At 43.0% G+C, this 12,170-nt stretch overlaps 1 pseudogene; it reads left to right on the forward strand.

Annotated features, from left to right (window-relative positions):
• The window catches only part of LOC117509040, a 53,604-nt pseudogene extending 43,921 nt beyond the window's left edge, over positions 1-9,683 (forward strand).
• The last annotated feature ends 2,487 nt before the right edge of the window (positions 9,684-12,170 follow it).

Below are 12,170 nucleotides of genomic sequence, written 5' to 3' on the forward strand. Positions count from 1 at the left end.
GACTTAGGATGGAGTATAGTTGGCAGCTCAGAACCTTGCCTTGAGACTGATATGACAAGCAGCCTCTGTCACCGTGTCACTGTAAAAGAGATCCCTTCAGTAACTCCCATGGATGCAATTCGTGCATTGGAAAGTGACTTCAAAGAGGTCAGCAAAAATGACCGAACAGTGTCACAAGAGGATCTCATCTTCCTCGACAAACTCAAAAAGGGCATAAGGAAGACTGAACAAGGTCTTTACAAAATGCCACTCCCCTTTAAGGAAAGACCACAGATGCCTGATAACAGACAGCTCGCAGAGGTCCGACTTAACCAACTCAAGAGGAAATTTGCCCGAGACGAGACATACAAGGAAGATTATGTCAAGTACATGAATGACATCATTCAAAGAGGTGATGCTGAGGAAGCTCAAGATGATGCATTTCCTGGTGAAACGTGGTATATACCACATCATGGCATTTATCACCCAAAGAAACCTGATAAGCTGCGTGTGGTTTTTGACTGTTCAGCCAAGCATAAAGGAACCAGTCTCAATGAGCAGCTCCTGACTGGACCAGACATGATCAACAATATGACAGGTGTTCTTCTACGCTTCCGGCAGCATCAAATAGCTCTAATGTGCGACATAGAGAAAATGTTTCACCAGTTTCAAGTCCAAGAGAATGATCGCAACTACCTCTGCTTCTTGTGGTGGAAAAATGGAGATACAAGCACACAGCCACAAGCGTACAGGATGACAGTACATCTGTTTGGCGCCGTCTCCTCCCCAGGGTGTGCAAATTATGGGCTAAAACACCTAGCCAATGAGAACAGTCTTGCGTTCCCACTAGGTTCTCAGTTCATAGCCAGAGACTTTTATGTGGATGATGGAGTAACAAGTGCAAAGACCGTAGAAGATGGTATACGGCTGGCACAAGAGGCTCGTGAAATTTGTGCAAAGGGTGGTCTGCGGCTACACAAGTTTGTATCGAACAGCGATGCACTTCTAAACAGCATACCAGCATCAGAACATGCAAAGGACATCAAAACAAAGGACCTTGCTTTCTCTGAAACAACAGAGAGAGCACTGGGTATTCACTGGAGCATAGAAAGAGACTGCTTCACATTCAACTTTGTGCCAAGAGAACAACCTCCTACACTGCGTGGGATGTTGTCAACTGTAGCATCTATATACGATCCTTTGGGATTTGTCGCCCCCTACCTTCTCAATGGCAAAAGAATCCTGCAGGAGATGTGTCGTCAAGGTACTGGATGGGATGACCCACTGCCTGAACATCTAAGGCCACGGTGGGAGTGTTGGAGAAAAGATCTCATCAAACTAGAGAAATTGCAGATAGCTAGATGTTATGTGCCTGATGGCTTTGGAGAAGTGGTGAAAAGGGAACTGCATCATTTCTCAGATGCAAGCACCACTGGATACGGACAATGTTCATATCTAAGACTGATAAACAGTGACAGAGATGTTCATTGTGCTTTTGTCATGGGAAAGGCTCGTGTCTCTCCCACAAAGGTCACCACCATCCCAAGGTTGGAACTCACTGCAGCAGCAGTCTCAGTCACAGTGAGTAGCCTGCTCAGAGAAGAACTACTGTATGACAATGTGGAAGAGTTCTTTTGGACAGATTCAAAGGTCATCCTAGGATACATAAATAACGAAGCAAGACGCTTCCACACCTTTGTCGCGAATAGAGTACAGAAGATTCGCAATAGTACAATCCCACAACAGTGGTTTTATGTTCCCACCTGTGAAAACTCTGCAGACAAGGCATCCAGGGGAATAACAATGGATGAACTACTGTCATCTGACTGGTTCACAGGTCCTAAATTCCTGTGGGAAAGGGAAATACACCACCCCACAAAGGAGAGTATTGAACTTCCAATCGGAGATCCAGAAGTGAGGAAGGTGCAAATATTACACACACAAACAACCGAACATGTGATTCTTGCTGATCGACTGGTAAAGTTTTCATCCTGGTCTCATGCCATCAGTGCTGTAGCACGTCTCAGACGCCGTCTGCTGAAGGATAAATCAAAGGCACACTCTACTGTAAGTGAACGACAAAAGGCAGAGCTTGTAATCATCAAAGCTCTCCAAAGACAAGCATATCGGGAAGAAATAAAGTTACTAAGCAAAGGTAGACCATTACCGAGTAACAACAAACTGCACCCTCTTGACATGTTTTTGGACAGAGATGCTGTGCTCAAGGTGGGAGGACGACTGCACCACTCATCCCTTTCAAGCTTTTTCAAACACCCAACTGTCATTCCTTGAGAACATCATGTCGCAAAACTGATAATTGCACACTGCCATGAAAGGGTTAATCATCAAGGCAAAGGTATGACAATGAATGAAATACGATCCAATGGCTACTGGATTCCCAGACTGGGTCAAGCAGTTGCATCCTATGTTCGCCAGTGTGTGTTTTGTCGTAGACTTAGGAGACCTGTGGAATGTCAGAAAATGAGTAATCTCCCAGTGGAAAGAATGGAACCCTCTCCACCCTTTACCTACTGCGGCATGGATGTTTTTGGTCCATTTCTGATAAAACAAGGATGGAAAGAACACAAAAGATATGGTCTCCTCTTCACATGTTTCTATTCTCGTGCCATTCATGTTGAGATGTTGGATGATCTTACAACTGATGCATTTATCAATGGACTGCGATGCTTTATCGCATTACGGGGCTCGGTCAAGCAGATTAAATGTGACCACGGTACCAATTTTGTAGGCGCCAAAAATGAATTGAATGCAGCTCTACAGGAAGTTGATGCTGAGAGACTAGTAACTTTCCTCACAGAAAAGCAATGCGATTTTGTCTTCAATGCACCTCATGCAAGCCATGCTGGTGGAGTGTGGGAGCGACAGATAAGGACTGTGAGAAATATTCTGAACTATACACTCAGCCTCTCGCCTAGTCGACTCAATGACACTTCCTTAAGGACCTTTTTGTACGAGGCAGCAGCGATCGTAAACAGCCGCCCACTCACAACAGACAACCTCAATGATCCGAACAGTTTGGAACCACTGACTCCTAATCACCTCATCACCATGAAGGCTACCACCGCTTTCCCCCCCCCCAGGAAGGTTTGTTCGGGAGGACCTGTATGGACAAAAGAGATGGCGCCAAGTGCAGTATCTGGCAGAGCAGTTCTGGAGCCGTTGGAGGAAGGAGTACCTCCACAACATCATGGTCAGACAACGATGGCACAAGCCTAAGAGAAACATTCAAGTAGGTGATATAATAATGGACATGGACGAAACACAACCACGATCTATGTGGAAACTCGGAAGAGTCTCAGAAACTGTAACAGACAAAGATGGGCTCGTAAGACGGGTGAAGGTATTGCTTGGAGATAAAAATCTGAGCAAAAGAGGTGAACGCGTGAGTAAGGTATCTGTGGTAGAACGCCCAGTTCACAAGTTGATTCTGCTATTAGAAGCTTGTTAGAGATAAAGTTCAATATAAAATGCAGGAAGGTTTATAAGTTCATAATTTTCTGCAAAATGGTCATTTCATGTAAGGAAATAATTTGTGTGTTAAGTTAAAGTGTGTTAAAACACCAAATTATTTGGTGGGAGTGTGATGACCCAAGGGTAAAGTTTATTTCCATTAGATGTTTTATTGTGCTTTTATTTTTGTACTTCCTTTCAACCCGGAAGTGTATCAAAAAGGACAGTGTCGGAAGGTAACTTGACACAAGGTAAAAAACGAGGAGGGTGAGCAAACGCAAGGAGAAACGTGATGGAGCTCAAACGGGGAGAGAAAGTTTAGTTTCAGTCGAAAGTGGCTACAAGGTACGGTAAATTTATCGAGGAATATGTTGTAAATAAGCATGCTATGTCTTTAGTAAAGAGTAGAATATTAAGTTAAAACCCATAAGTAGTCTGTGTTCTAATGTATTGTTTTATTTCTTTGCCCCTTTTTCATAGCTCTTACGTTGGTTTGAGAACGGCAAAAAATCAATAAAACCCTTAAACCATCAGTCCGGGCTAACTGATTTCGACTGGAAGCTACAACAGTTTTAAAAATGTTTTTCACTGTTCAGCTTAGTTTAGTATGTTATCGGTCTAAAAGTTATCGGTGATTCATCGGAAGATAATTAGTCGGATGATGGTTTTTAAATTTATCTAAAAAGATAATCCGATAATGAAGACATTATCTTCGATAATTATGTTATCGGATTATCGGAAGTGTGCCCACCACTGCATGTAGGCACATACTATTAAGTGAAACTGACACTGATAATACTTTTTAAATACATATTATGACTTTTCCTCTCCACATCTAGGAGGGCAGCGCCCGAGCGCCCCCTATGGGCCAGCCGCCACTGGCAAGAGACCAAGTGGAAGGGAAGTAAGAGCAGGAGCATCAGCGGTGGGTACAAGTTGTTGTACCATGGTGAGGACAGGAAGAGAAATGGTGTTGGGGTCATTCTAAAGGAAGAGTATGTTAAAAGTGTGTTGGAGGTTAAGCGAGTGTCTGACAGGGTGATGAGTGTGAAGTTGGAAACTGAAGGGGTGATGATGAATATCATCAGTGCATATGACCTACAGGTAGGTTGTGAGATGAAGGAGAAAAGATTTCTGGAGTGAGAAAGATGAGGTGGTGGAGAGTGTGCCCAAGCATGAAAGAGTGGTGATAGGAGCGGACTTCAATGGTCATGTTGGTGAAGGGAACAGAGGTGATGAGGAAGTAATGGGTAGATATGGTATCAAGGATAGGAATGGGGAAGGACAGATGGTAGTTGATTTTGCAAAAAGGATGGAAATGGCTGTGGTGAATACCTACTTTAAGAAAAGGGAGGAGCACAGGGTAACATATAAGAGTGGAGGAAGGTGCACACAGGTGGACTACATTCTTTATAGCAGATGCAAGCTAAAAAAAATCAGAGACTGTAAAGTGGTGGCAGGAGAGAGTGTCGTTAGACAGCATAGGATGGTTGTTTGTAGGATGAATTTAGAGATAAAGAAGAAGAGAGTGAGAGCTCAACAAAGGATCAGATGGTGGAAGCTGAAGGAGGAAGACTGTCGTGTGAAATTTAGCGAGCAGGTGAGAGAAGCACTGGTTGGAGGAGAAGCAATTTTGGACAACTGGAAAAGTACTGCAGATGTGGTGAGGGAGACAGCTAGAACAGTACTGGGTATGACATCTGGACAGTGCAAGGAAGACAAGGAGACTTGGTGGTGGAATGAAGAGGTCCAGGAAAGCATAAGGAGAAAGAGGTTGGCGAAAAAGTTTTGGGATAGTCGTAGAGATGAAGAAAGTAGACGGGAGTACAAGGAGATGCGGTGTAAGGCGAAAAGAGAAGTGGCAAAAGCGAAGGAAAAGGCATATTGTGAGCTGTACAAGAAGTTGAATAGTAAGGAAGGAGAAAAGGACTTGTACCGAAAATATGCACATGGTAATGTGCTGACAAGTGAGGAGTGTGTGCTGAGAAGGTGGAGGGAATATTTTGAAGAGCTGATGAATAAAGAAAATGAGCGAGAGAAAAGGCTGGATGATGTTGTGAGAGTAAATCAGGAAGTAAAAGAGATTAGCAAGGAAGAAGTGAGGGCTGCTATGAAGAGGATGAAGAGTGGAAAGGCAGTTGGTCCAGATGACATCCCAGTGGAGGCATGGAAATGTCTAGGAGAGATGACAGTAGAGTTTCTAACCAGATTGTTTAATAGAATCTTGGAAAGTGAGAGGATGCCTGAGGAGTGGAGACGAAGTGTGCTGGTTCCTATTTTCAAGAACAAGGGTGATGTGCAGAGCTGCAGTAACTAGCAGCAATATGGTTTCATGCCGAGAAAGAGCATTACAAATGCAATGTTTGCTCTGAGAATACTGTTGGAGAAGTACAGAGAAGGTCAGAAAGAGTTACATTGTGTGTTTGTGGACTTAGAAAAAGCTTATGACATGGTGCCAAGAGAAGAGCTGTGGTATTGTATGAGGAAGTCTGGAGTGGCAGAGAAGTATGTTAGGGTAGTGCAGGACATGGACAAGAATAGTGTGACAGCGGTGAGATGCGCAGTAGGAATGACAGACTCATTCCTGGTGGAGGTGGGATTACACCAAGGATCAGCTCTGAGTCCTTTCTTGTTTGCAGTGGTGATGGACAGGTTGACGGATGAGATCAGACAGGAGTTCCCATGGACTATGATGTTTGCAGATGACATTGTGATCTGTAGTGAGAGTAGAGAGCAAGTTGAGTCTAGTCTGGAGAGGTGGAGATATGCTTTGGAGAGAAGGGGAATGAAAGTCAGTAGAAGCAAGACTGAGTACATGTGTGTGAATGAGAGGGAGCCCAGTGGAATAGTGCAGTTACAAGGAGTAGAAGTGGTGAAAGTAGATGAGTTTAAATATTTGGGGTCAACTGTTCAAAGTAATGGAGAGTGTGGTAAAGAGGTGAAGAAGAGAGTGCAGGCAGGGTGGAGTGGGTGGAGAAAGGTGGCAGGAGTGATTTGTGACCGAAGAATATCAGGAAGAGTGAAGAGGAAAGTTTACAAGACAGTAGTAAGACCAGCTATGTTGTACAGCTTAGAGACGGTGGCACTAATAAAAAGACAGGAGGCAGAGCTGGAGGTGGCAGAGCTGAAGATGTTGAGATTCTCTTTGGGAGTGACGAGAATGGACAAGATTAGGAATGAACATATCAGAGGGACAGCTCAGGTGGGACGGTTTGGAGACAAAGTCAGAGAGGCGCGATTGAGATGGTTTGGACATGTGCAGAGGAGGGACCCAGGGTATATAGGGAGAAGGATGCTGAGAATGGAGCCACCAGGCAGGAGGAAAAGAGGGAGGCCAAAGAGGAGGTTCATGGATGTGTTGAAGGAGGACATGCAGGTGGTTGGTGTGACAGAGGAAGATACAGAGGACAGGGTGAGATGGAAACAATTGATCTGCTGTGGCGACCCCTAACGGGAACAGCCGAAAGACAAAGAAGAAGTGTGACTCTGTGATTTTGTGTTTGTAACTTGCTGTATGTTTTTTGTTTTTTTTTTTAGTATTTTTACATTTATGATCCATTTTATACTTGTAGTTGTTTTACTATTTTATTTACTTTTTGTGCAACATTTTGGTCAGTGGAAGCTCTGTTTAAATGTGCTTTATGAATTAAATTTACTTAATTACTTTTTTACTAAGTTACACTGTTAACACAACGTCATTCATTATGAATGGCTGAGGTTAGAGTGGCAGGGCTATGACATCATCGTGGAGTGGCGTACAAAATTTTACGGACATTGTACTGGTCCATCGTGGTGAAGAAGGAGCTGAGCTGCAAGGTGAGGCTCTCAATTTACCAGTGGATTTACGCTCCTCTCCTCACCTGTGGTCATGAGCTTTGGGTAGTGACTGAAAGAACAAGAAGATCGCGGATACAAGCGGCAGAAATGAGATTCTTCTGTTGGATATCTGGGCTCCCACTCCTGGTAAGGTTGAGAAGCTTGACTATCCAGGAGGCACTCGGAGTTGAGCCGCTACTTTTTGCATCGGCCCCCTGGTCGTCTCCCTAAGGAGGTCTTCCAGGGGAGACCTAGGATACACTGGAGAGATTATATTTCCCAGCTGGCTTGGGAACGCCTCAGGATTCCCCGGGAAGAGTTACAGGACTTGGTTCAGGATAGGGAAGCGTGGAAAACTTACTTGCTGTGCTGCCACCATGACCTGTACCCGGATAAGCAGCTAAAAATGAATGAATGGATGTTTCAGAAAATTTCTGTCTTTGTGCTGATGTGACCGAACCCAACCCAAACCCGAGTATCATTTCGAAATATTTGTCCAAACCTGGCCTGACCCCTCGGGTTCCATTGGGTATCTACGCTCTAGTGATCATGCAAGTGTGGATGTGTTTTTTTCTGTCTATATGTGACCCTATGATAGACTGGCATTTTGTCCAGGGCCTCCCCCGCCTCACGTTTTATGATTGCTGGGATAGGCTCCAGCCCCCCGTGACCCTTGATTGGAGTAAGCTAGTATAGAAAATGAATGAATGAATGGTTTACAGCCGAAAAGCTTGTTATGTGGGCTGCTGAAGAGGAGGTACTGCTGGCCCACCACCACCAGAGGGCGCCCTGCTTGGAGTGCGGGCTCCAAGCACGAGAGGGCGCCAGACCCAGAAGAAGTGACAGCTGTCACTCATCCTCAGCACCAGCTGTCACTCATTCATCATCATCACCATCACCATAAAGGCCGGACTGCAACTCCACCTCCTCGCCGAGAAATCAACTACCGAAGAGGTAATTTTCTCTGCTGACTCGAAACGTTGAGTAATAATCTGAACTTCTTTTGCAGCCGTTTTCCTGTGGTACTTGCCTTGTCTGTGGGATTGACGTTTGGTGTGATCAGCGACGGCTTCGCCTCACACCCCAAACCAGATAAGTGGTTAAACAGGAGCTGCACGAGTGTGTGATTGGAGGTGGAGGTGCTCCCTCCTAACTGAGTGCAGACTGTGGATTACTGAGTGTGCGAATTCACACTCATCCATCCTGTCTTTGTTTTCTGCCAGCAGTACCAGGGTCGACAGCCGAAGACAGAGGCCACCTGGCGACTCGGGACTTGGCGGCTCCGGTGTTCTTCAGGCCGTTGGTGGTGGAAGCCGTGTGGGACGCGGCTCATCTCTCGTCGGGGGTCTTCTATCTTCGAGCCTGCCCACACGTCACCTGGTGTTAATTGACTATACATATCTTGTGTGTTTAGTTGTGTGTTGTCACAACATTAAATTGTTACTTATTGGCTTATTCATTGTCCGTTCCTTTGCGCCCCCTGTTGTGGGTCCGTGCTACAACACCTTCCCAACAAAGCTGTTAAAAAAAAAAGCTCCTAAATGCACACAAAACTATAAACTATAAAAATATTAGTTTTCTAATACACATATGATAAGACATTTTAACTCAATATAAATAAATATATTAACTCTCGGAGGCACCATAAAGATGTAACCAAATTAGTCAATTCTAGATCGTCTCACACGCGGGCACCAAAATAAATGTAATGAATAAGTAGTTCAACTCCCAAATTGAATTAAATTGGCCTAGGACTCATTTAATGGGTCACCAAAATAATTAACAATTTTAGGGTTTAATTATTTAATTAGGATAATTTACTCAAGGCACCGCCTATTTGAAGCGTAGGTACTTTAATTTAAACATTCATTAATTTATCAGTCTCAATTTAATTCATCAGTCTCGGGTCTGAAAGTCTGAATTCTATGATATGATTGACCAAAGGTTTCCTTCTGAACACCAAATGAACCACAGCAGAAATATTTACAATTTATTTGTTTTTCTTTTGCTGAAAAATATGCACATTTGTTAACATGTTAGATCCACATTACACTGTTTTACTGTATTTATATCTGAAACAGGAGCACCATCTGCAGATTTTCAGTTCAACCACCTGCTGAGTTGATCAGATGCAACAGAAACCTGCATGCTCTTGGTCCTTGTGCATATCTGGTCATTTCACATCAATATTTTTATGATTTCTTTCAGGAAAGAGAGCCTGTGCTGGAGAATCTCTCGCTTTCATGGAGCTCTTCCTCTTCCTGGTGTCACTTCTGCAGAATTTCACTTTTTCTTGTGCTGAGGGACCTGACAGTATTGATCTTAGTCCTGAGTACAGCAGCTTTGCTAACATGCCCCGTAAGTATATGGTAATCGCAACCCCACGGCAGCTATAACATTTGAACACTACTTAACTTAAAAAAAAGACACAGTTTTAACATAAAGTCAAGCTAAGTTGACCTTTACTAGACTGGGGGGGGGGGTCATAGCCATAAGATGGCACATGTGAGAAGATGCTCCTGTATGGTGAAGGAGGTACTGTGATTCACACTACTGAATACAAGAAGCTGAAAATGTGCTTTCTCTTCAAGAACAAGTAAATTTAATTCTTCACCTGAAAGAAAACACTCTTGGGGAAAAAAGAGGGAATATTACTTTTGTACTACTTGGCACAGGACACCTCTGGACTGTGTCAAATCAATTCAAATCAATTTAATTTATATAGCGCCAAATCACAACAAACAGTTGCCCCAAGGCGCTTCATATTGCAAGGCAAAAGCCATACAATAATCACAGAAAAACCCCAACGGTCAAAAGGACCCCCTATGAGCAAGCACTTGGGGACAGTGGGAAGGAAAAACTCCCTTTTAACAGGAAGAAACCTCCAGCAGAACCAGGCTCAGGGAGGGGCAGTCTTCTGCTGGGACTGGTTGGGGCTGAGGGAGAGAACCAGGAAAAAGACATGCTGTGGAGGGGAGCAGAGATCAATAACTAATGATTAAATGCAGAGTGGTGCATACAGAGCAAAAAGAGGTGAATAGAAAGAAACAGTGCATCATGGGAACCCCCCAGCAGTCTAAGTCTATAGCAGCATAACTAAGGGATGGTTCAGGGTCACCTGATCCAACCCTAACTATAAGCTTTAGCAAAAAGGAAAGTTTTAAGCCTAATCTTAAAAGTAGAGAGGGTGTCTGTCTCCCTGATCTGAATTGGGAGCTGGTTCCACAGGAGAGGAGCCTGAAAGCTGAAGGCTCTGCCTCCCATTCTACTCTTACAAACCCTAGGAACTACAAGTAAGCCTGCAGTCTGAGAGCGAAGCGCTCTAGTGGGGTGATATGGTACTACGAGGTCCCTAAGATAAGATGGGACCTGATTATTCAAAACCTTATAAGTAAGAAGAAGAATTTTAAATTCTATTCTAGAATTAACAGGAAGCCAATGAAGAGAGGCCAATATGGGTGAGATATGCTCTCTCTTTCTAGTCCCCGTTAGTACTCTAGCTGCAGCATTTTGAATTAACTGAAGGCTTTTTAGGGAACTTTTAGGACAACCTGATAATAATGAATTACAATAGTCCAGCCTAGAGGAAATAAATGCATGAATTAGTTTTTCAGCATCACTCTGAGACAAGACCTTTCTAATTTTAAAGATATTGCGTAAATGCAAAAAAGCAGTCCTACATATTTGTTTAATATGCGCTTTGAATGACATATCCTGATCAAAAATGACTCCAAGATTTCTCACAGTATTACTAGAGGTCAGGGTAATGCCATCCAGAGTAAGGATCTGATTAGACACCATGTTTCTAAGATTTGTGGGGCCAAGTACAATAACTTCAGTTTTATCTGAGTTTAAAAGCAGGAAATTAGAGGTCATCCATGTCTTTATGTCTGTAAGACAATCCTGCAGTTTAGCTAATTGGTGTGTGTCCTCTGGCTTCATGGATAGATAAAGCTGGGTATCATCTGCGTAACAATGAAAATTTAAGTAATACCATCTAATAATACTGCCTAAGGGAAGCATGTATAAAGTGAATAAAATTGGTCCTAGCACAGAACCTTGTGGAACGCCATAATTAACTTTAGTCTGTGAAGAAGATTCCCCATTTACATGAACAAATTGTAATCTATTAGACAAATATGATTCAAACCACCGCAGCGCAGTGCCTTTAATACCTATGGCATGCTCTAATCTCTGTAATAAAATTTTATGATCAACAGTATCAAACAACAGACAACAACACCAACAACAAGCCCACTAAGCTAAGGAAAGTCTATTATTTTTACCTCCACCAATGAAGTTGGAGGTGGTTATGTTTTTGCCTGTTTGTTTGTGAACAGCCTGAAGCTCACAGTTTTTCATATATCGTTATGAAATTTTTACTGAAGATTCATATCCTGATAGGCAAGAATTTAATCATTTTCCAAGGTCTAGTCCACAGGGCATTTCAGTCAGTTCAGTGGATCAGTTTAGGTCAAAGGTCAAAGCCAGGAGAAATCTTGGAAAATTGGAAAAATCCCTATCTTTAACATTGAATGAATTTTCACAAATTCGTAACTCTGTCAAAAAGGATCAGATTTCTTTCATATTTGAGAGCTTTATATAGGATGGTATCTTTTATCACCTGACAAAGATCTAATCCAGATTTCAGGTTTTGTGGGCATTTAAATTTAACATTGAAAACCCCATTTAATTAATATTTTGCAGTGTATCTTATTCAAATGTGCCCAAATCACTCTCATATTTGAAAGAGAGGTGCAGACTGTCATTCAGTATTGCCTGTCAAAGTTTGATCTGGATCTGATCCGGATTGTGTATTTTGTGGACATTTGAATGTAATATTGAAAAGCCCATTTGATGTACATTTTGCATTTTATCTCAATCAAAAGTGCCTCAATCACTCT

The sequence above is a fragment of the Thalassophryne amazonica genome, chromosome 4 (genome assembly GCF_902500255.1).
Source record: "Thalassophryne amazonica chromosome 4, fThaAma1.1, whole genome shotgun sequence".
NCBI classification, from domain to species: domain Eukaryota; kingdom Metazoa; phylum Chordata; class Actinopteri; order Batrachoidiformes; family Batrachoididae; genus Thalassophryne; species Thalassophryne amazonica.